Genomic DNA, 19534 nt, shown 5'->3' with positions numbered 1-19534 from the left:
GTGCCCTGCAGATAAAATTCAAAGGAGGCTTTCTAATTACACAGTCCTTGAGATAAAGGGAGGATGTCTCTAAGCACAACGAGAATTAAGCGAGTCCACAACTTAGTGGAGAACAGTTCAGGCTTGGTGCTTTGCCACTTGATTCAGCCCCTGCATCTTAATTTGTGGTGGGGTTTGGCTGTTTAGAACACGCTCTGCTCAGACAGGGAGGGGAGAATCAGTTCCAGCCCAAGACAAAGCCCGTGGCTCACAGCCCCAACCACCCATCTGCAATCTTGGCTGAAAGGATGTCTCCTGCAGGGTGTGTTGCTGGAAGCAGCAGAGGAAATAAGAGCTGTTCTTTACCTTTAAACCCTCTCTGATTTAATTTGGGAACCTGAGGAAGAAGCTTCATGCAGGCAAGTTCATTGAGCACACACACTGAAGGTGCTGACATCTCCCCTCAGACCCTCCCCAGAGCCAGAAGTGCCTCTCAAGCAGGTGCTTTTTAGGCAGGAGCTCCTTCACAAGGTACTTTCCTGCCAAAATGCAGCTGCCACCAAGGTGGGAGCACATGGTGAGATCAGCCACCAAACCCTGCCAGCAGGGGAGAGACCACCAGTGTAGAGCAGCTTGCTTGACCTGACCACGGAGGTGTCTGAGTGCAAGAAAACCACCACAAAGTTCTCCTTTATCCCAAATTCTGCATTCCTTATGTGCTCCAGGAAAGGCAAAGGAACCACTTCAGAGCATCCTCCCTCCCCTCGGGGTCACCCCAGCCCTGGGAGGAGGCTGAGAATGAAGCCCCACTCTGCACCCATCGTGTCCCACACACCCCTTGGGAACCCTGCCCTCTGCTGCTGCTGCTGCTGCTTTGGTTTATTTAAATTTACAACAATTGCAGCGCTGCAGAGGCGCTCTGAGCCGCGGGTGTCACCGAGCAGCCGCTCTTTAGACGGCTGTTCCTGAGAGGTGACAAAGGAGCTCTGTCCCTGCGCTGCCACCGACAGAGACACGGCAGGAGAGGCAGCCCGAATGGCTTTCTCATTCTGCTCAGGGAGACATTTCCCCAGCTGCTTCCCTCTGGCCGCCAGGCTCAGCATTCCCACCTTGGCCGCGGCAGTTTGTCCGTCCCGGGGAGGACACGGGCCCTGCCACCCTCGGGGTGTGCTGGGCACAGGACAGCTGCTCCTGCTGCCCTCCCCACAGCCACGGCAGCGCCAGGCTCTCCCCACCACATTTCTGAGGGAGCACCCCACGCCATTCCCTAAGCCAGGATCTTTCCAAAGGGCTCCCCGGGATCTGGGAGTGTCCTTTCCATGCTGGTGACAATGTGCCTGGTCACGGGGCACAGGGGGCTCAGAGCAGCTTTGCCTGCACCCCCTCGGTGCCCCCAGTCCTGGGAATACTCCTCTGGTTCAAGGGGAGCCCCAAAAGACACTGAGGCCCTGCTGGAGAGCCCTGCACACACAATTTTCCTGCTCAGCATCTTCCAGTTCTTAAAAAGTTGTTCCACTGCAAAGTGAGACAAGGACACTAGAAATGAATGTATTTTAAATAACTGAACTTTACACACATCTGGGAGTGTGGGTCCACGGCAGCTTTAGGTGTTTATCAGCAGTTTGCAGCCCAAGCCCAGCACGAGGAGCAGCAGAGCTGCCAGCTGTGACCTGCCTCGCTGCTCTGCCTCTCGGGGAAGGCTTTGCAGGGCACTCACGAGCAGCCACTGCCAACGGCCACAGAGACCATCCAGGAGGGAGAACCTGCCTCTCAAACACGATCTGAACGTGACAGACCAGCCATGAGCTGCCATCCTCCCCAGCCCTCCCTGATCTGTGTCACCCCGGGGCAGCTCGTGTCCCCAGGGCCAGGGGACAAGGTGACGGTGCGGGGCTGGGCAGAGCTCAGCGGTGCGGACACCAAATCCCTGTGATGGATTTTGGGGAGGAATTCTTGGCTCAAAGAGCAGGGAGAGGTTAGCAGATGTTGCCAGCTGTGGCTGCCACATCCCTGACGTGTCCAAGGCCAGGCTGGACGGGGTTTGGAGCGACATGGGATGGTGGAAGCTGCCCCTGCCCACGGCAGGGGGTGGCACTGGATGAGCTTTAATGCCCCTTCCAACCCAAACCATCCCCGTGGAGGAGGACAAACACCTGGGGAGTTAAAGACCAGCAGAATGGGTGATTTTAACTCTGATCCTTAATACCATTTGATCATTAATTTTCCCTCTCTTTCTTTTTTTTTTTTTCCCTGAAGAGAGTTTTAAAATACAGCCTCAGAAGCAATCTGCAGCTATTAGTAACGCAAGGTGAAAGCGAGAGTAAATTCAGGGACACAATATAAACCCAAGCAGCTGAAAGGCCTCAATTAGGCTGAAAGGAGTTATCTGGTATTTAAATAATTATTAGATTGAAGGAATAATCACAGGTCTGAGCCGATTTTTTCCCCCACTGTCATCCTAATGGAGACTATAATATTATTATTCAAATGCCCATGATTCTCATTGAGGGGGGAAGAAAAAAGGGCTCATTTAATCTCCATGCGACAGGGCTTCAGGAGGCACCATTAGTCATTTCTCTCATTTCAGCTGTCACTCACTCACGGGCACCACAGTTTGTCATTAGTGGCATTTTGTGCAGACCCCAAAAAAAAAAAAAAAAAAAAAAGGAAAATTAAAGCCAAAACAACAAGAGAATCTCCTGTGGCAAATGACGGCTCAAAGGCACAATTCTGATGTCACCAAAGTGGCAGCTGTGTTTGCCTGGTGGTGACGGGGGCTTTTCTTTGGGGGTGGGGTTGCTCTGGTGAGCAGTGATTTACACTCAGCTCCTGTTTCCTGGGGTATTTCACCCTTCTGGGTGTGCCCCAGCACCTCCAGGACACAGCAAACATCCCCTCAGTGACCCCAGAACCTGCACTGACCCCCATCCTCACCCCCATCCTCATCCCCATCCTCACCCCCATCCTCCCAGCCCCCCAAGCTTTTCCCTGCCTGTCCTTTTTCTGTCCCCATGTCTCCCCCCGCCCAGAGGCCACCAGGGTCCCCAGGCAGCCGCAGGGGGAGCAGATTGGGCCATAAATCCCACGCTGGCTTTGTGGGGGCTGTGTCCCTGAACAGACCCTCCTGACAGAGCTGGCCAGGAGGGACAGGGGGGCTGGGATTGCTCTGGAAGCTGGGGGTGGTTCTGCCCTTTTGGCTGTTTGCAGCCCTGTGAGATTCATGGCTGGGAGAGGGGACAGAGGCACTGCCCTCCCTGGGGGTCACCAGGCTGTCACCCCCCTGCACTGCCCCAAGGGTCACCAGGCTGTCACAGCCCCCCAGTACTGCCCAAAGGGTGACCAGGCTGTCACCCCCCCTCAGCACTGCCCTCCCTGGGGGTCACCAGGCTGTCACCCCCCTGCACTGCCCCAAGGGTCACCAGGCTGTCACAGCCCCCCAGTACTGCCCAAAGGGTCACCAGGCTGTGACACACCCCCTGCACTGCCCTCCTTGGGGGTCACCAGGCTGTCACTTACCCCCAGCACTGCCCTCCCTGCAGGTCACCAGGTTGTCACCCCCCAGCACTGCCCTCCCTGGGGGTCACCAGGCTGTCACCCCCCCCCCAGCACTGCCCCAAGGGTCACCAGGCTGTGACACCCCAGCACTGCCCAAAGGGTCACCAGGCTGTCACCCCCCCCCAAGCACTGCCCTCCTTGGGGGTCACCAGGCTGTGACACCCCCTGCACTGCCCCAAGGGCCACCAGGAGGGCAGGCTGCACGTGACAAACCCGCAGGCAGGACAAACCCTCCGGCACAGCCTCAGCCTGAGCCTTTCCCCTCCCGCTGGCTCCATTCTGGATCTGGGAACGAGGGAAAAGCCCCGAGTTTGGCCATTTCCCTGCAGAAAATGGGAACACAGATGCTGGAGCCTCGTTCCTCCTGCAGCACACTGGGAATTGTTCTGTGAAACCTTTCCAAGCACTGGAGCTGATTGATGCTGCAGTGATTGATCCCTTCGCAGGAGTGACACTCAGCACACATTTGTCAGCTGTGGAGGAAGACCTTACAATAATTAATAGGGTTTGGGTTTAATTAGGCAAAAAAGTCCGAGCCAAAGTGTCTGATGGGAGCTTCTCCAAGGCCTGGGATGTTTCCAGCGTGGATCAGAGGTCTGGATGCTCAGTGCTGCCTCTTTGGCCAGGCCACCACAGCCAGAGGAGCCCCACACCACCCCAGAGCCCGACCCCAAGGGGAGTTACTGCCAGCTTGGTGTGAATAATTGGAATTCTGTAACACAGAGCCATGAGGATGGCTCCCACCATCTCTTCTTGGCCTTTTTTTATTTACTATTTTGACTCCAACAACAGTAAGAACAAGTTGTAAATCACCAGTGAGGAGCCTGGAGTCGGCTCTGAGGTTTCCCCAGAGGTCTCCCCACAGGGATGACAAATAACAAACTTTTCCTAAAACACAACCTGAACCCTCTGGGTTTTGGACCCAAATCCACCCTCCTGGCTCGCCCTGTCCCTGCTCTGTGCTGGCAGCCAGGGCAGGACCCTGCCAGGAGCTGTGTCCCCCCTTCCCAGGGCTGCTCCTTCCCAGGGATGGCATTCCACAGCCTTCTGAGAAAGAGTTAAGAGGGCAAAGCACAGCATTGTGATTATTGCTTCCTCCAGGCCTGGGACAAGGAAGAGGAGGGGAAGAACAGAGCCCAGCCACGAAAAGGCATTTCCCTGATAACAAACAACATCACAGGAATTATGCACAAAATTTGTCCAGAGCCCAGATATTTGTTTATACAGCACACACTGTGCAAAGCTCTCCCCTCCACCTCCCTCCTGTGCACACACATCCCAACGGGTCCAGAGAAACAGAAAAGCCTGCCCTGAGCCCCAGGTTTGGAGCTGCAGCTGGGAGGACAAGGACACAGCACGTCCAGTGCCACCCCTGGCGCTGTCCCAGATTTGCTGGACAAGCCTGGACAAGTTGTGCTCCTCAGTCCCCATCCCCAGGGGGATCTAAAGCAGCACCACAGCCGTGGCTGTCACCCAGCTGTGCCTCACAGCTGGACTCATTTAACCCAGCAACCCCACAGGGCTGGCAGGAAAACGCATCCCCCAGCCCCGGAGAGCTCGGTGGCAGCAATCAGACACCTTCTCCTGTCCCCACACTTGACACCTGCTCTCTGAGAAACCGCGGCTGGCAGGCTCTGAGCTGAGTGTGCTGCCGTGAAACAGCCCATCAATTAGCTGCCTTGGAGAGGGGAGCTGGGCAAGGAGGGCTTCGCTCCCCAGGCAGTCCCCAGGGACAGGCTCGGGGCTGGTGACAGCCTGACAGTGCTCAGCACGGAGCAGAACAGAGCCTGCCTTCCCTGGCTGCCTTGAAGTCTGACACCGAGGGGAGATTTAACACTTCTGAGGTTTCATGGCTGGTTTGGTCGAGTTTTGGGGGAGGCTGGGGCTCAGCCAGACCTGTGTAAACAGGTCAGTGGCGCTGGATGATGTTGAAAGAGTAGAGCTGGACGGAGAGCTGTGAGTGTGTAGCAGCCTCCTGCTGCAAGGCCCAGCTGTTAGAGCCATCACTGCAGTGGTGCTTCTCTAAAGAGTCCTCAAGGACCCCCAGAAACAGAATCCACAGCCTCCCCAGGCAATCTAGGTCAGTTTTACGTGCCTCAGAAAGTGCTTTTTCTGGTTTCCTACCTGAGTCCTGATGGACTGAGCTTTATCCACCTCTCCACCGGCGCACCTGAGCGTCGCTTGATTATTCATGGGCTTTATTCCCAACAAAATGGAATTTAATGGCTGCTGACCTTAGGTGCAAGCAGATTAAACGACGAAATGATTTGCCCAAGGCTAAGCAAAAGGTCCCAGTGGCAAGGCAGGGAGTTTTATCTCCCCAGCCCCAGCCCAGCCCCGTGTCCCCAGGTGACATGCAGCTGCAGTTTATTACAAGAGAATATTACAGAGCAGCACGAGGGAGGATCACAGAGCGGCCACCGAGCTGCAGGAGAAAAATAAGCAGCAGCTTCTCCTGGCCTCACTCCAAGCACACCACAGGCAAGTGAAGAACCCCAGCTTCAAATTAAACGGGTCCCCAGCCACTCCATTAAAGAGAGATCGTGCAGCAGAGCTCCTTGGGCCGCGGCAGGCGCATGCAGCGAGCGCGGTGCGTTATCCCCGCTGCAGTCACACAGCAGCAGCCACGGCGCTGCTGCCCAGCAAAGCAGGACGTGGTGCCTGCGTGACAGCTCGCTTCTGAGAGCCTGCAGCCCCCTGCAGCGCGGGGGTGTCAGCCGTGCTGGGGGTCTGGGGGCACGGCACTGCCTGTGGGTATGGCACTGCCTGTGGGCGTGGCACTGTCTGTGGGCATGGCACTGCCTGTGGGCATGGCACTGGAACAGGCACCGTCTGTGAGCATGGCACTGCCTGTGGGCATGGCACTGGAACTGCCTGTGAGCATGGCACTGTGTGTGGGCATGGCACTGTGAGCATGGCACTGCCTGTGGGCATGGCACTGGAACTGCCTGTGAGCATGGCACTGTGTGTGGGCATGGCACTGTGAGCATGGCACTGCCTGTGGGCATGGCACTGGAACTGCCTGTGAGCATGGCACTGTGTGTGGGCATGGCACTGTGAGCATGGCACTGCCTGTGGGCATGGCACTGGAACTGCCTGTGAGCATGGCACTGTGTGTGGGCATGGCACTGTGAGCATGGCACTGCCTGTGGGCATGGCACTGTGAGCATGGCACTGCCTGTGGGCATGGCACTGTGAGCATGGCACTGGAACAGGCACTGCCTGTGAGCATGGCACTGGCACTGTGGGCATGGCACTGTCTGTGGGTATGGCACTGGACCTGTCTGTGAGGATGGCACTGGCACTGGCACTGCCTGTGAGCACCTCTGGGCATGGTTGGCAGAGCTCCCTGCCCTCCAGAACGGGTTTATCTCCCAGGATCACCTCCCAGCCGGGTTTATCTCCCAGGATCAGCACCCAGCTGGGTTTATCTCCCGGGATCAGCACCCAGCTGGGTTTATCTCCCGGGATCAGCACCCAGCTGGGTTTATCTCCCAGGATCAGCACCCAGCCGGGTTTATCTCCCGGGATCAGCACCCAGCTGGATTTATCTCCCAGGATCAGCACCCAGCTGGGTTTATCTCCCAGGATCAGCACCAAGCCGGGTTTATCTCCCGGGATCAGCACCCAGCTGGGTTTATCTCCCAGGATCAGCACCCAGCCGGGTTTATCTCCCAGGATCACCTCCCAGCTGGGTTTATCTCCCGGGATCAGCACCCAGCTGGGTTTATCTCCCAGGATCAGCACCCAGCCCAGCCTGCATGCCCACCCTGCTGTCCATCAGTGGTGCCACAGCCCCAGCAGGGCGGGCAGTGCAGGAGCAGCACAGGGAGAGGTTCATTCCTGCCCGTGCCCAGCACCAGCTCCCTGCTGCCCTCCTCCTTCCAGCTGCCAGTCCCAACAGCAGCATTCCCACCACAAACCGGGCAGGAATCCTCACCCAGCTGCCTCTGTGGGGTCACGGGGTTTGGGAAGGCAGAACACAACTGCAAGGGCCCTCAAATGAACAGGAAAAGCAAAGCAGACACATGGTGCAGCACCGAAGAACCCTTCAGGGCCCATTGACCCCCCCTGCCAGGCCTGTCCTGCTGCAAGGCTGGGCTGGGAGCTGCCACCACCACCAGCTTCAGCAGCCACACCAAGGAAATGCCTTTACCCCCCCAAGCCTCTTTGCCAGGGCTGGCTGCCCTTCCAAGGGCGCTTGATTCTGTTTTTGATGGTTTCAAGCTGCCTGAGCCCTGGGAAGGGTCAGACAGCTCCATCCCTGCCCAGTCTGCTCCACCCAGCACGAGCAGTGGCCACCACAGAGCCCAGGACCACAGGGATGGAGCCTGGTCATGGGCAGGGTCCCACCACGGCCTGCAGACCGGGGTCTGGGGGCTCCCAGGTGCCCCCAGGCTCATGGCCTGAGCTCCAGGCAAGGACCCCAAAGGCTGGAGCTACCTCCCCTCCTGCCACCAGCAGCTGAACATCATCTCCTCTCCCAGAGTGCTGGGACATCAATGTCTGCTTGAGAAAGTGGCTCCTTCACACTCGTGTGCTCCCTGCTCCTCTGCCCTGCTTTTCAATTTCAGAGCTCTGGCAGATCTCTGATTAATTCAAGCCTGTTTAATAACCCTTCTGTTTAGATGAAACGAGCTGTCTTGTTTTCTTTATTTTTAACACTAACTCTCGTTTCTTTGCTAAGGATCTCTGTCATTTAAAAACTTCTCTCTCTCCAACCAAGCTGACACTAAGATGGAGAAAGCAGCTGCTGACGTCCACATCTGACACCAGCCAGAAGGTCTGAGGCTAAAGAGGGGCTGGACACTTTGATGGATGAGATATCCCACAAGCCTGAGCAAAATCAGGATCTCCACAAATCCCTGTGTGGCTCAGAGCAGGGCACAAACAGCGGCACTGTGGGGACAGCGGGGTGACAGAGAGGAGCTGCAGCACCCACCCAGGAAGGGTCACCGTGTTTCTGCCTCTGGGGGAGGAAAATATCCCAAAAAACACCCCTGGAAGCTGCTGCTGCTGGGGCTGTGTCCCACACTGTGCCCCTGGCGTGGCAATCGATTGGCCATGGGCTGTTCCAGCTGCTGCCAGCCTTGCACGGCATCCACAGCCCGTCCCTGCTCTGTGGGTCACCTTCCCTTGTCACCTGCTCTGCTGTGACATCCTCCCAGGCTCCTGGGGCACCGTGCCCACTGCCCAGCCCTGCCCATCCCTCCCGGAGCCCCCCAGGAGCCCCTGGGCTGCCTCCTGCCTCCCTGGAGCTGAAAGCTGCACTTGTCTGGAGAGCAACTGAGTCACTTCCTCCCCGCTCCAGCCCGTGGGACAGGCTCCAGCCGTGCCCGGAAAACAATCAATCCTTCAAGGACGTGTGAGGCCATATTTCACAGGGATGCAGCCAGCCTGCCTGCCCCAGGAGCTCTCAGCACCCTTGGGTTCAGCTCTGCCCCAGGGGGGTGTCCCAGCCCGGCCCCAGCCCCATCCCAGCTGTCCCCAAAGCCCCGGGGCACTGCTTTGGATGGGGCAGCACGGGGGTCACAGGCACCCTGTCACCCCTGGGTGGGCACGTCACCAAGGTGGGTCAGGAATGACAGGAAAAACTCCATAAAATGCACAGAGCATCCCACAGGGAGAGAAGCTTCGGCTGAATCTGTGGCAGGGCTCTTTTGGCAAACCCAGGGACACATCACAAAAGGAGTTTCCTCCAAAAACACAGCAAAACAACTTGTGAGGGCCAGTGGTGCACTGCAGCTGGTTCAGTTTTACAAATCCCCTCCCCTTTACAACCACAAACTGCTCCTCCAGAACCCCAAAACATTCCTACAGAGCTCGAGGACTGGGGGGGCAAAGCCAAAACTCAACAACTGGAGCTGTCTCTGGCCCAAAACCTGTGGAACTTCCACCAAAACCACCCAGCCGAGGTGCTTGGCCAAAAAGAACCTCCCAGATCTGAGGAAAAGTCGTGATTTTGGAAAAGCCAGGAGCACTTGAGTGCTGCTCCCTTTGTCTTTTTCGAAGCCAGAAGCAAAGACCAACTGAGTTGCATTAAGGATCACAAGACTTTTAACCAAATGATCCCACAGAGATGAGAACAAACGCAATGACAAGGAAATTAATGTGATATCCCCCTCGGTAACACGATGGCTAAAGCAGATAATCTGCCCAAGTGTCATGTTTATAATGGGAATTTGCAGAGAACGAAGCAGGAATTCGCAGGGATGAACAAATGAGCCAATATTCTGCTTCTTCTCATGTTAAAAATTTTGCAGTTTGAGATAAAAATAATGGTGTTTTTTATAAATCTTGGGAGGAGAAGGAAATTAGGCCAAAATTGTTTGGTTTCCAGTAGATCTTTGCAGCTCAGAGGGTTTGAGAGCAGGTTCTCTGGGGCAGGTGAGCTGCCCAAAACCCCCTGCCAGCAGGACTCCCCCAGGGAGACCATTCCTTTATAAAAACTCAATTCAATCTCATTTCAACAACAGGATTGACACAGAGCTCAGTGGTGCAAGCCCATGAGGCAGTGAATGGTTCAAATCCAGCACATTCAGAATCCACACTCAGAAGTGAAAAACCCCCTCAGCCAAGTCCCTCAATTCCACCCAGCCTGTCCCTCCCCAGGTCAAACCTCCCCGTGACTCAGCACCCTGGGCTGGGCTAATTTTCATTTATTTATTTCTTCAAAACCAAGTTATACAACTCCCTTGGAAGTCCTCACAAGAGCCCCTGCTGTTGTTCCTCCCCGGGAGTTTGTTCTGGCGCTGCTGAGCCGAGCCCAGCGCGAGCCGCGGCCACCTCGACTCCGGGGAATTCATCTGGCGGAACACAGACTTGTCCCTGTCACACAATTCCTGCCCTGAAAAGCGGAGTTACACAAGCCCTTGTAGCAGCACCTCATTATGGCCCCGTGGAACACAGACTTGTCCCTGTCACACAGAACTTGTCCCTGTCACACAATTCCTGCCCTGAAAAGCGGAGTTACACAAGCCCTTGTAGCAGCACCTCATTATGGCCCCGGGGACAAGGCAGGGGCTGCTGCCTCTCTCTGCCCGCGAGCTTGGCCCGAGCTCCTTGGTTGCTATGAGATTTTTAAAGACAGTCTGGACCTGTCACCACTTTGAGCAGCCTTTGAACACAATTCCTGCTCCAGGAGGCTCCTCAGCTGCCAGTGCAGCCCAACACTCCAGGAGAGGGCTGGTCCTCGCTGCTGCTGGGGTTAACTCCTGGAGAGCTGCAGGGAAACTTCGCTGGGACAGAAAGAAGCGGCAGTGCCCCTTCCTCTGCCACAGCACATTCCTGGGGATGGTTTTCTATCCCTTTCCAGCCCTCCCAGCTCCACTCTCACAAGGGATGATGCCTCTGGTGTCAAATTCACTTGGAAATCCAGAGGGGCAGACAGAGAAAGTCAGGGGTTTTGGAAGGTGGAAGGCAAACACAAGATTCCTCGTTCCAAGGTGGACTTTGAGAAGCTCTTACTGCCAGTTTGCTTACTCTGGGTTTATTGTGGAATTTTGGGTTGGTTTGGGTTGGAAGGGACCTTAAGTCTCATCCAGTTCCAACCCCCTGCCATGGGCAGGGACACCTTCCACTGTCCCAGGTTACTCCATCCAACCTGGCCTTGGACACTCCAGGGAAGGGATTTTTAAGGTCCTTTCCAACCCAGACCATTCCACAGTTCTATGTTTTGGCTTCAGAACAGATTTCCAACCTGTGAAATGGCATATTTGAGGCATAAGAATAATCTAGGCAGTTAGGAAAGCTCCAGGCACGCTCCCTTTTCCTCCCCACCTCTTCACACTTCCATTAAAATCAAAAGGAAATTCGCAGGCTATTTTTTTTTTTTTGTTGTTGTTCAAATAACATTCCAGGCTGTGACATAAGCCAGCTAAGACAGGAAATATGATCATGAGGGCAGAGCTCCATCCTCTGCTCCTGTCACTGCGACTTTTTGGGGACTTGGCAAATGAGTGAGCAGAGGAGACAGCCGGCGTGTTTTATGGAGTTGAACTGTAACATCCCTGTTCCGCAGCCAACTCCCCGTTCCTCTGCTCTGACACCAATAAATCTGCCCAGCCACGGGGAACAAAGCTCTTCACACGAGCTGGCCACACGTGAACCCCTCGTATTTGGCTACCTGGGCAACCTCACAGCCCCCGGGCTCTGCCGTGTGCAAATGTTCCCCGAAAAGTGGGAAAATGCCGATTTCAGAGCCGTCACCTGGGGGGTTGAACCCTGCCACCAACACACAGTCACCACAGCTTTCCCAGCTGCCAATTCCCAGAGTCTCAGCCTCCCACCCTGAGGGGGAAATGGCCACTTTGAGCTCGAAGGAAAACCCTGCCAAGGCAAACCCCAAGCGCCCAGAAATCACCAAACCACACAAATCCAAACAACTCAAAGCCTCCTTTAAGTGCTGCCCAGGCATTACCCTCAAAAGCTCAGAGCACAGACTCACTTTTCGGAAGCTCATTCCCAGGTGAACAAACCAAAGCAAGGAGATCCAGGAACACCTGGAAAACACCTCCAGATTTCTGCCCTTCTCTCTCGGTGCCTTGCTGCAGGAGCAGCGCACACGAGGGATCGCCGCGGGCTCCGGCCGATGGCAGAGCCTTCACGGAGGAAGAACTGCCCATAAATCTCCCTGCAGGAATCTGTTCCCAGGCTGGCCCAGCCTGGAAATGACAGGAGGAACTTCTTCCACGCTGAGTCAGGGAGCGACGGCGGCCGCGGTGGCCGCGCTTCCTCCCGGCGCGCGTCAGAGCCAGCGCTGCCCCGCGGCTTTCCTGCTCTCTGTGCCTTCCCCAGACAGGGAAATGGGGCTCCAGAGCCTGGCGCTGCGGGGGTTAAACTGCTGGTGTGCAAATGCTGCCACAGCCACACAGGGGCTGCAAGGAAAAGCAGCGGTTTGCTCCAACCTGTGCTGTACGCAGCAGAAATGGCCTCGCCAAGGGCGGCCGCTCTCCCATCCTCCCCTTCAGCAGGAAAATGGGAAAATGGGATTGGATTTGTCACACACGCACCCCAGCATTCCCACTGCTGGTCCCCGTGCAGGAGCTGAGCCCAGGGCAGGTGGGAGCTGCTGGTCCAGCCCTGCCAGCCCCGCCAGGTCACACAGAGGGGCAGAGGCTGCACCCACACTCAGCTCTCCCTGCCTGTGCCCCCTCTCCGAACCCTCTCCTGCTCACGGGGATTATTCCTGGTGTGGGCTCCCACAGAGGCTCCTGCCTGGCTCCCCCCAGAGTCTGGCAGGGCTGTGACACAGGGATGGACAGTGCTGGTGGCTGTCACACTCACAGGCAGAGCCCACGGTGCTCCCCATGCTGACCCAACAGCACTGACCGTGCTCGGGGCAGCCAGGCCGGACCCTGCCCGTCCTGTCCAGCTTCACCCGTGAGACACCAGGCTTGTGTTCCAGCCCCGAGCCCCCCAGAGCCTCCCACTCCCAGCACAGCCCCGGGGCAGGGCAGGGGAGCCCTGGGGAGGCAGCAGCAGCAGCGGGAGCAGGAGAGGTGAGAGGTCAGGGCAATATTTACTCAGATGTCACCTTTCACTTTTATGAAGTGGGGAAACGGGGCTGGAGCAGGAAAAGGGCTGTGAGGGACGTTCCCTCCTAGGAAGCTGCTGTCACAGCAAACACAGCACAGAGCCGGCTCCAAGAGCCAAGGCTTGGCTGGGACAGGACCCTCCAACCCCACACGGGGCTGGGCAGGGCTCCCAGGCTCCCTCTGGGAATGGCTGGGCAGGCAGGAGCTGTGCAGAGCCTCTCCTGGGCTGCAGGAGGTGTCCAGGCATTCAGGAGCTCGGTGGGGTCATCCCTGGGCACTGGGGATTTTAGGAACTGGCAGGAACAGAGCACGCTGCAGAGCGAGCACAGCATCAGCTGCATGACAGAACTTCCACAGGGGAAGCTCTTGGAAGAACCTTTCCCTTCAGCACGTGGGGAGATGGAGCTGATTGTGCCCCCAGCACGGAGCTGGCAGGGCCAGGCTGCTCCCAGGGCAGTGCCAGGCAAGGAGGGGCAGCAGTGGCTGCCACCGGGGCACAGCAGAGCCCTGGCAGGGCTCTCCCAAGGCTCGCTCTCCCCGTGCCTTCAGAGATCATCTGGACTTTTTAAAACGTGGCTCTGATGCCTTTTATCTCCAGCTCTGAATGCAGTTTTAGCCCAGGCAAAGCAGGATTAAATTTTCATAGTAGGATACATTTATCTCGCTTTTCACTCCCCCCACGCCCCCTCCCAGGTCGATTCCAGCCAAACAGAAGCTGCGATTACAGGGATAAACATGAGATGGGCTCTCTCTGGTAAGGAGTGGAGGCTCCTCGTTCCCAGCCCCCCATCCCTGGCAGCATCCCGGGGCCGGGTGAGGATTTCCAGCCCAGCAGGGAGCACGCAGCCATCGGCTCCATCTCTGACACGTGTTGCACTCCTGAGCCCGGGGATGCTGCTCTTCCTCGGGAAAGCGCTGCTGGAGCAGCCTCGCCCCAGCCGGGAGCGAGGACACAAGGGCACGGCCAGCCTGGATCAGCCGGGGGAGTCCGAAAAGCACCAAAATCCCCCCGTGCCCCCAGGCTTCCAGCCCCGTCCCCACCGGCACCAGCAGCGCTGCAGCTCGGCGCAGCTTTGCTCCTTGCTGGGCTCGTGTGGGTTTTTTGTTGGATCCGGAGCATCCCCTCTAGTGGGATGAGGAGGAATTTCAAGCCCACATCCCACCCCGTGCTGTTTGTGGGGCCCGGCTGCCGCGGGGAGCAGCCTCAGCAGCTCCTCTGCCCCTTTTGCCATTTTCCCCTTGGAGGAGCAGCCAAAACCAGGTGAAATGTGGATGCCAGGTGGGGAGAACGGAGGAAAGAGAAACGCTACCCAGACACGAGGAGAAACCCCTGCACAGCCGCAAAAGGAGAGGATTTCCACCAGCAGAACCCCTCTGGCAATGAGGGCCCGCCTGTGTCACGGGCACCCGGTGCTGCGGGAGGTGCCAGGGCCGCCTGTGCCACAGCAGCACGTGGGGACACAGCCCAGGCTGCCCGGCCCGAGTCCCTGCCGGCACCACCCGCGGTAAATTCATTTATTTTGGCCGCAGACAGCGGCTCCTCGCTTCTCCTTTGGTTCCCTGCTGCCTCCATCCCCGCTGTGCCCCCGCCCTGCCCGGCACGGAGGAGGTCCCCAAGGATGCTCCGGGTGACAGCGACACTTCAGCTCCCCCAGATGCCGCCCCCCATGCCCATGGCTCAGCCCGGAGGGGTTGGCAGCACCTTGGTCCCCCCTGCCCTCCCCCGTGCTGTTGTGGCGGTGGCCTCCCAGCCAAGCTGGTTAAGAGATTAACACTCTAAAAACCACATTTACTCTAATTAGCCATGAAATCTTTGTAACTAAGTGAAAAAATGTTTCCCTTGAGGGATTTTTGTCCATTCATCACTGTTTGAATTGCCAGGGAGGGGGGTGGGGGAGAGAAAAGAGCGGGGGGACGAGAGAAAAAAAAAACCCCTCAGATCTAATGAATTAATAGCAGAACGCCCTGAGGGAGCAGCGGCTCCTCCACAACACGGGCACCTCAAAGGGGGCTTTTCACAGCTCGCCGAGGGGACGCTGCTGAATTATTTCGAGTTAACAGACTGTAACAGCTCTGCTCCCGTTTGAGCCGGGCAGCTTGGCCAGCGCTCCGCTCCTCCCTTCCCTCCCCTTCCCGGGGACGGACAGACGGACAGACGGACGCTGTGCCCGGCCAGCTGGGTGCCCCTGCCCTGCAGACACCGGGGGGGCACGGGGCTCTGCTGCCAGCACCACCAGTTCCCCCCCAGTTCCTGTTGTACCGGGAAAAACATTTCAGAGTTAAGGTGGGAGGGGAGGCAGAGAGTCTTGCCACAACTTAGGCCCATAAATATTTCATATCGCTGGAAGAAGAACGATTATATTCCTGCCAGCACTTTTCTTGTGTATTTTAAATGTGTCACCGCCTTCTACTTTCTCCCCCGTTTGTGTTTCTTGTAACAGGCCCATGAAATAAAGATTAGCTGAATAATCAAGAGTGTTTAGAAATGTGAAGGGGCCTGTCTCAGGAGCACTGCACGCTCAGGTTCATCTTTTTGCAGGTTTTTTTTCCCCCCTCTTTTTAAGGATGCCGAGCGCGGTTTTCGCAGGGTGGAGGCGGGCGGGAGCGAGCCCGAGCGGCGAGCGCGCCCTGCCCCGTCAGAAATGACAGGCTCAGCGCCGACAGCAGCGGCGGGGCACTCTCCCCCATTACATATTTATCGTTCAGGCTGCAGAGGGGCCAATTAAAACAGCTTGATCAGCGCCGTGTTGGAGCAGCCGCGGATGTGCTGGGAGAGGCGGGGTGAGAGGGGCAGGTGCACACGCTGCTGTTGGGATGAGGGGCAGGCCCTTCCCCGAGAGCCACAGGGCAGCCTCGGTGAGAAAAGGTGTCCCTGCACCCCCAGGATCATCCCTTGGTGAGCAAAGGTGTCTCTGTACCCCCAGGATCACCCCTCGGTGAGCAAAGGTGTCCCTGTACTCCCAGGATCATCCCTTGGTGAGCAAAGGTGTCTCTGTACCCCCAGGAGAGCATCCTTTAAGTGAACAAAGGTGTCCCTGCTCCTCCAGGATCACTCATCCGTGAGCAAAGGTATCCCTGCATCCCCAGGATCATCCCTTGGTGAGCAAAGATACCCTGCTCCCCAGGAGAGCATCCTATAGTGAACAAGGGTCGCCAGGATCATCCCTCAGTGAACAAAGATACCCATGCTCCCTCAGGAGATCATCCATCTAGGAGCAGAGGTGCCCCTGTACCCCCAGGATCACCCCTCAGGGAGCAGAGGTGCCCCTCACCCCCAGGATCACCCCTCAGGAAGCAGAGGTGCCCCTCACCCCCAGCAGAGCGTCACGCTGGCACCCAGAGCCAGCCCAGCTTCCCACCTTCAGCTCCTCACCACTCACGCAATTTCTAAATATCGGCTTTGCTTTCTCTCCCAGTTCAGCTCCTCATCTCAGCTGCCCACGGCATGAGACAGTCTGCACCTACATCTGCCCTAGCTTTTGGGCAACCTTTCCCAGGCATGCTCCAGACTCCCACATTTGGCTGCAACAGGAGTTCCCTGAGTAAGTTCTGGAAAGCCTCGTGGTGCTGCCTAAATGGGAGATGTCGGGAAGAGCCTGCAAATCACACATTTCCTGAGACTCCGCGGGGTCTGCCCGGCACACCGCTCCAAATGTCATCTCCATTTAGCTGCTTCGCGGGCCAATTTGTCACATCCTAATGCAATTTGCAGGGGAGAGTTAAAGAGCACAGGGCAGGGGCAGGCAGCCCTTCCTTCCCCGGGTCCCGCGGCCGGGCTGTGCCTGCAGCTTCCAGCTGGAGCTCCCCGCTGCCGGCAGGCTCAGGGTTAACCAGGGAACAGGCAGAGCATGGCCAGGGCTGCTCCATCCTGTTGGTGGGCTATGTGCAGGTTTTACACAGCATCAATACCTGCTCCACAGCACCAGCTGCTGAGCTGGGGCAACTCCACGATGAATTCCGTCAAACAACACCACAGAGACAACGAGGAGTGAATTGGGTTACTTTATCTTCTTGAAACAAGCGCTGGGGATGTGGCAGAGTTGGGAGGGATGGCTGCCTGGCCTGATAAGGCATTTCACGAGTGACACCGCTGGGTCACGTCCCTCGCTGCTCGCACCGAGCTTCTCGAGTCAAAGCTGCTTTATCTGGTCCCCCGCACCACCCCGGAATACCACATTTGAGCCCTGAGGGTCCTCAAAGTGACAACAAATGGCAGAAGGACAGCAATAAAGACCGAAAAAAAAAAAAAGCCCCATTGAGTTCTAAAGGATCTAACACCTCTGTGTTAAAGGTAAAAAGCCAAACATCTGTTCCGAGCATGGCACAGATTCTTGCGAGGCATCTGTCCCTCAGCTGTAAGTAGGTCATCTCATCTCACTTTAGTCACCGTTATCAATGAAGCCATCCAGAGCAGGAGGGACAGGACGTGGTCCCCAGCTCAGCCCAGGTCTATCAAGCACCTCGAAGCCACCAGTGAAGCATCAAGTGCCCAGCAAAGAGCAGGAGCAGCCTTTGAGCAGTGGTTTCCCACCATGGCACTCGGAGAACTTCACGTTCCCTCACCTCCGAGCCTCAGCTGCTGTTCACGGACGCCCAGGGCTTTTTTTTCCCCCCTCTGCCACTTACTATTCACCTCGCTTAAAATTAACCTATTGACTTTCTGATACCCCTTAGAACACAGATTAATTGAACATCACTCACTTCACCTCCAGGAACGTGCGACTATTGGCCATAGCGTGAACGGAGACAAAGCCGGGAACGCCTGACCGTGCCAGGTTAAACGGAGGTCACAGCCGGCGAGGACAGCTCAGCCAGAGCAACCCCGGCTGTCACCGACAGCCACCCGACAGCTCCGGGGCTGCGGAAACCGCGACCCTCACCCGGGAGCTGGGATTTCCCCCGAGGGAGCACAAGTGCCTTCGGTATCTCTCCCCTCATCACCGTCCAAAAGGGGTCTCGCGCGGATTTGGGAAAGTTTCAGTGGGGATTTTATGTCTTTTCCCCTAAGATTCAGGGCTGTTTTCCGAAAAGTGCCTCCTTGCTAGCAGGAACTTTTTATGGAGATGAGTTTATCCCGCTGCATTGGCTCCAGACCGTGACGGAGCGGCCGCAGAATTAACGAGGAAGCGGCGATGTCTAACGGGGGCGCGGAGCAGCCCGGGGAGGAGCGGGCGCTGGATTCCCCGGAGCCGGGCAATCCGAGCGGCTCCTTCATCCCTTCCCCAGGCACCCCCGCATCTCCGCGGGCACGGCCGGGAACACCGGGCACCGGGCCGGGCACCACCCGGCGCTCTGCACCCCCCGGTGCCACCACAGCCCCCGGTGCCACCCGGCTCGGGCAGCTGCGGGCGGCACGGCGACAACGCTGCCGAGCCTCCTCCCCGCATCCTCCGGCGGGAGATGCCCGGCGGAGCCCCCACCCCGGGGACCCCCCGCACCCCTTCGGGCAGCATCCCCTCGCCATCCGCCGCCACTCACCAGCCCTCGCCGCTCCGCTGCCGCCCTCCTCCCGGCTCAGGGCGGGGGGACGCAGGCGGCCCCCGGCACCATGGAAATCCGGGGCCGGGCGGCCGCCGCTGCCCGCAGCTCCTCCGCCTCCCCCGGCGCGGCGCGGCTCGGCTCGGCTCCGGGGGAGCGGCTCCGCGCTGGAACAAAGCCCCGCTCGGCCGGGGCAGCTCCCCGCGCCGGGCTGCGCCTCCGGCCCCGGCACAGCTGTGCTCCAGAAAGCCCCGCAGCTGCCCCCGCAGCTGTCCCAGTTCGGGGGGGCTGCAGGCAGCGGGACGGGGCTGTCGGGTTGTGCCCCCGGCTCTGAGCCCCTGCGCGCCCCTCGCCTCCAGGTCTGGCGGCAGCAGCGGCACCTGAGCGCTCCGTTCCTCAGTTTCCCCATCTCTGGAAGGGCTGGCAGCCTGGTTTTCTGCCGAGGCCGGGTCACCTCCAGCAGAGCTAGAGCTGGGCATGTGGCGCAAGGCCCCTGACACCACTGAGCTCCACAGCTCCTGCCAGAAGCTGCCAGAACCCAGCCGCGGTGGCATGGCCAGCTGGGACAGGGCACACTGTGACCACCCACTGCTGGGAACCAGAGAACCCCTCCTTGGCCTTGAGTGGTTCAGCCACAGAGCCACGACCTGGCCTTTCCTGCTGCCTCAGAAACACCTGGAAGCTGCAGGGGACCCAAAGGGAGGAGCATCTTCCAACACCCCATACCCCACTGGTCACCTGCAGCAGCCCACAGGGGTTTGGGAACACCTGGAGTCAGGCAGGAGAAGGCAGTCCCAGTGGCACAGCAGGATCTTGTGCTCCTGAAAGGCAGGAGCACCCCAGTCCAGCTGACCCTGACCCAGCCAGGGCCATGGGAATGATTCCGAGCAGCGCAACTGGTGGAGGGGATCAATACCATGATGGATTGCTGCTTGCCAGGTCTTGTCATCGGGAATTTTTAAACCATTTTTCTATTACACATTGGG

At 57.8% G+C, this 19534-nt stretch overlaps 1 protein-coding gene across 3 annotated transcripts in view; it reads right to left on the bottom strand.

Moving 5' to 3' along the window:
• PLXNA2 (plexin A2) overlaps window positions 1–18691 on the bottom strand; it is a 132754-nt gene extending 114063 nt beyond the window's left edge. For 2 of the 3 annotated variants that reach the window (XR_005954309.1, XM_041427135.1), the window contains exon 1: window positions 18549–18691. The gene's annotated coding sequence lies outside the window, so the exon portion shown is untranslated. Of the gene's footprint in view, window positions 1–11980; window positions 12111–18548 lie in introns of those variants that run through there. The other variant, XM_041427137.1, reaches the window with a different exon arrangement.
• Between the last annotated feature and the right edge of the window lie 843 nt (window positions 18692–19534).

This window comes from Onychostruthus taczanowskii, unplaced genomic scaffold (assembly GCF_017590055.1).
Source record: "Onychostruthus taczanowskii isolate IOZ18803 unplaced genomic scaffold, ASM1759005v1 scaffold97, whole genome shotgun sequence".
Taxonomy (NCBI): Eukaryota; Metazoa; Chordata; class Aves; order Passeriformes; family Passeridae; genus Onychostruthus; species Onychostruthus taczanowskii.
Note: the sequence above shows the minus strand (reverse complement) of the source record. Positions and strands in the feature narration are given on the sequence as shown.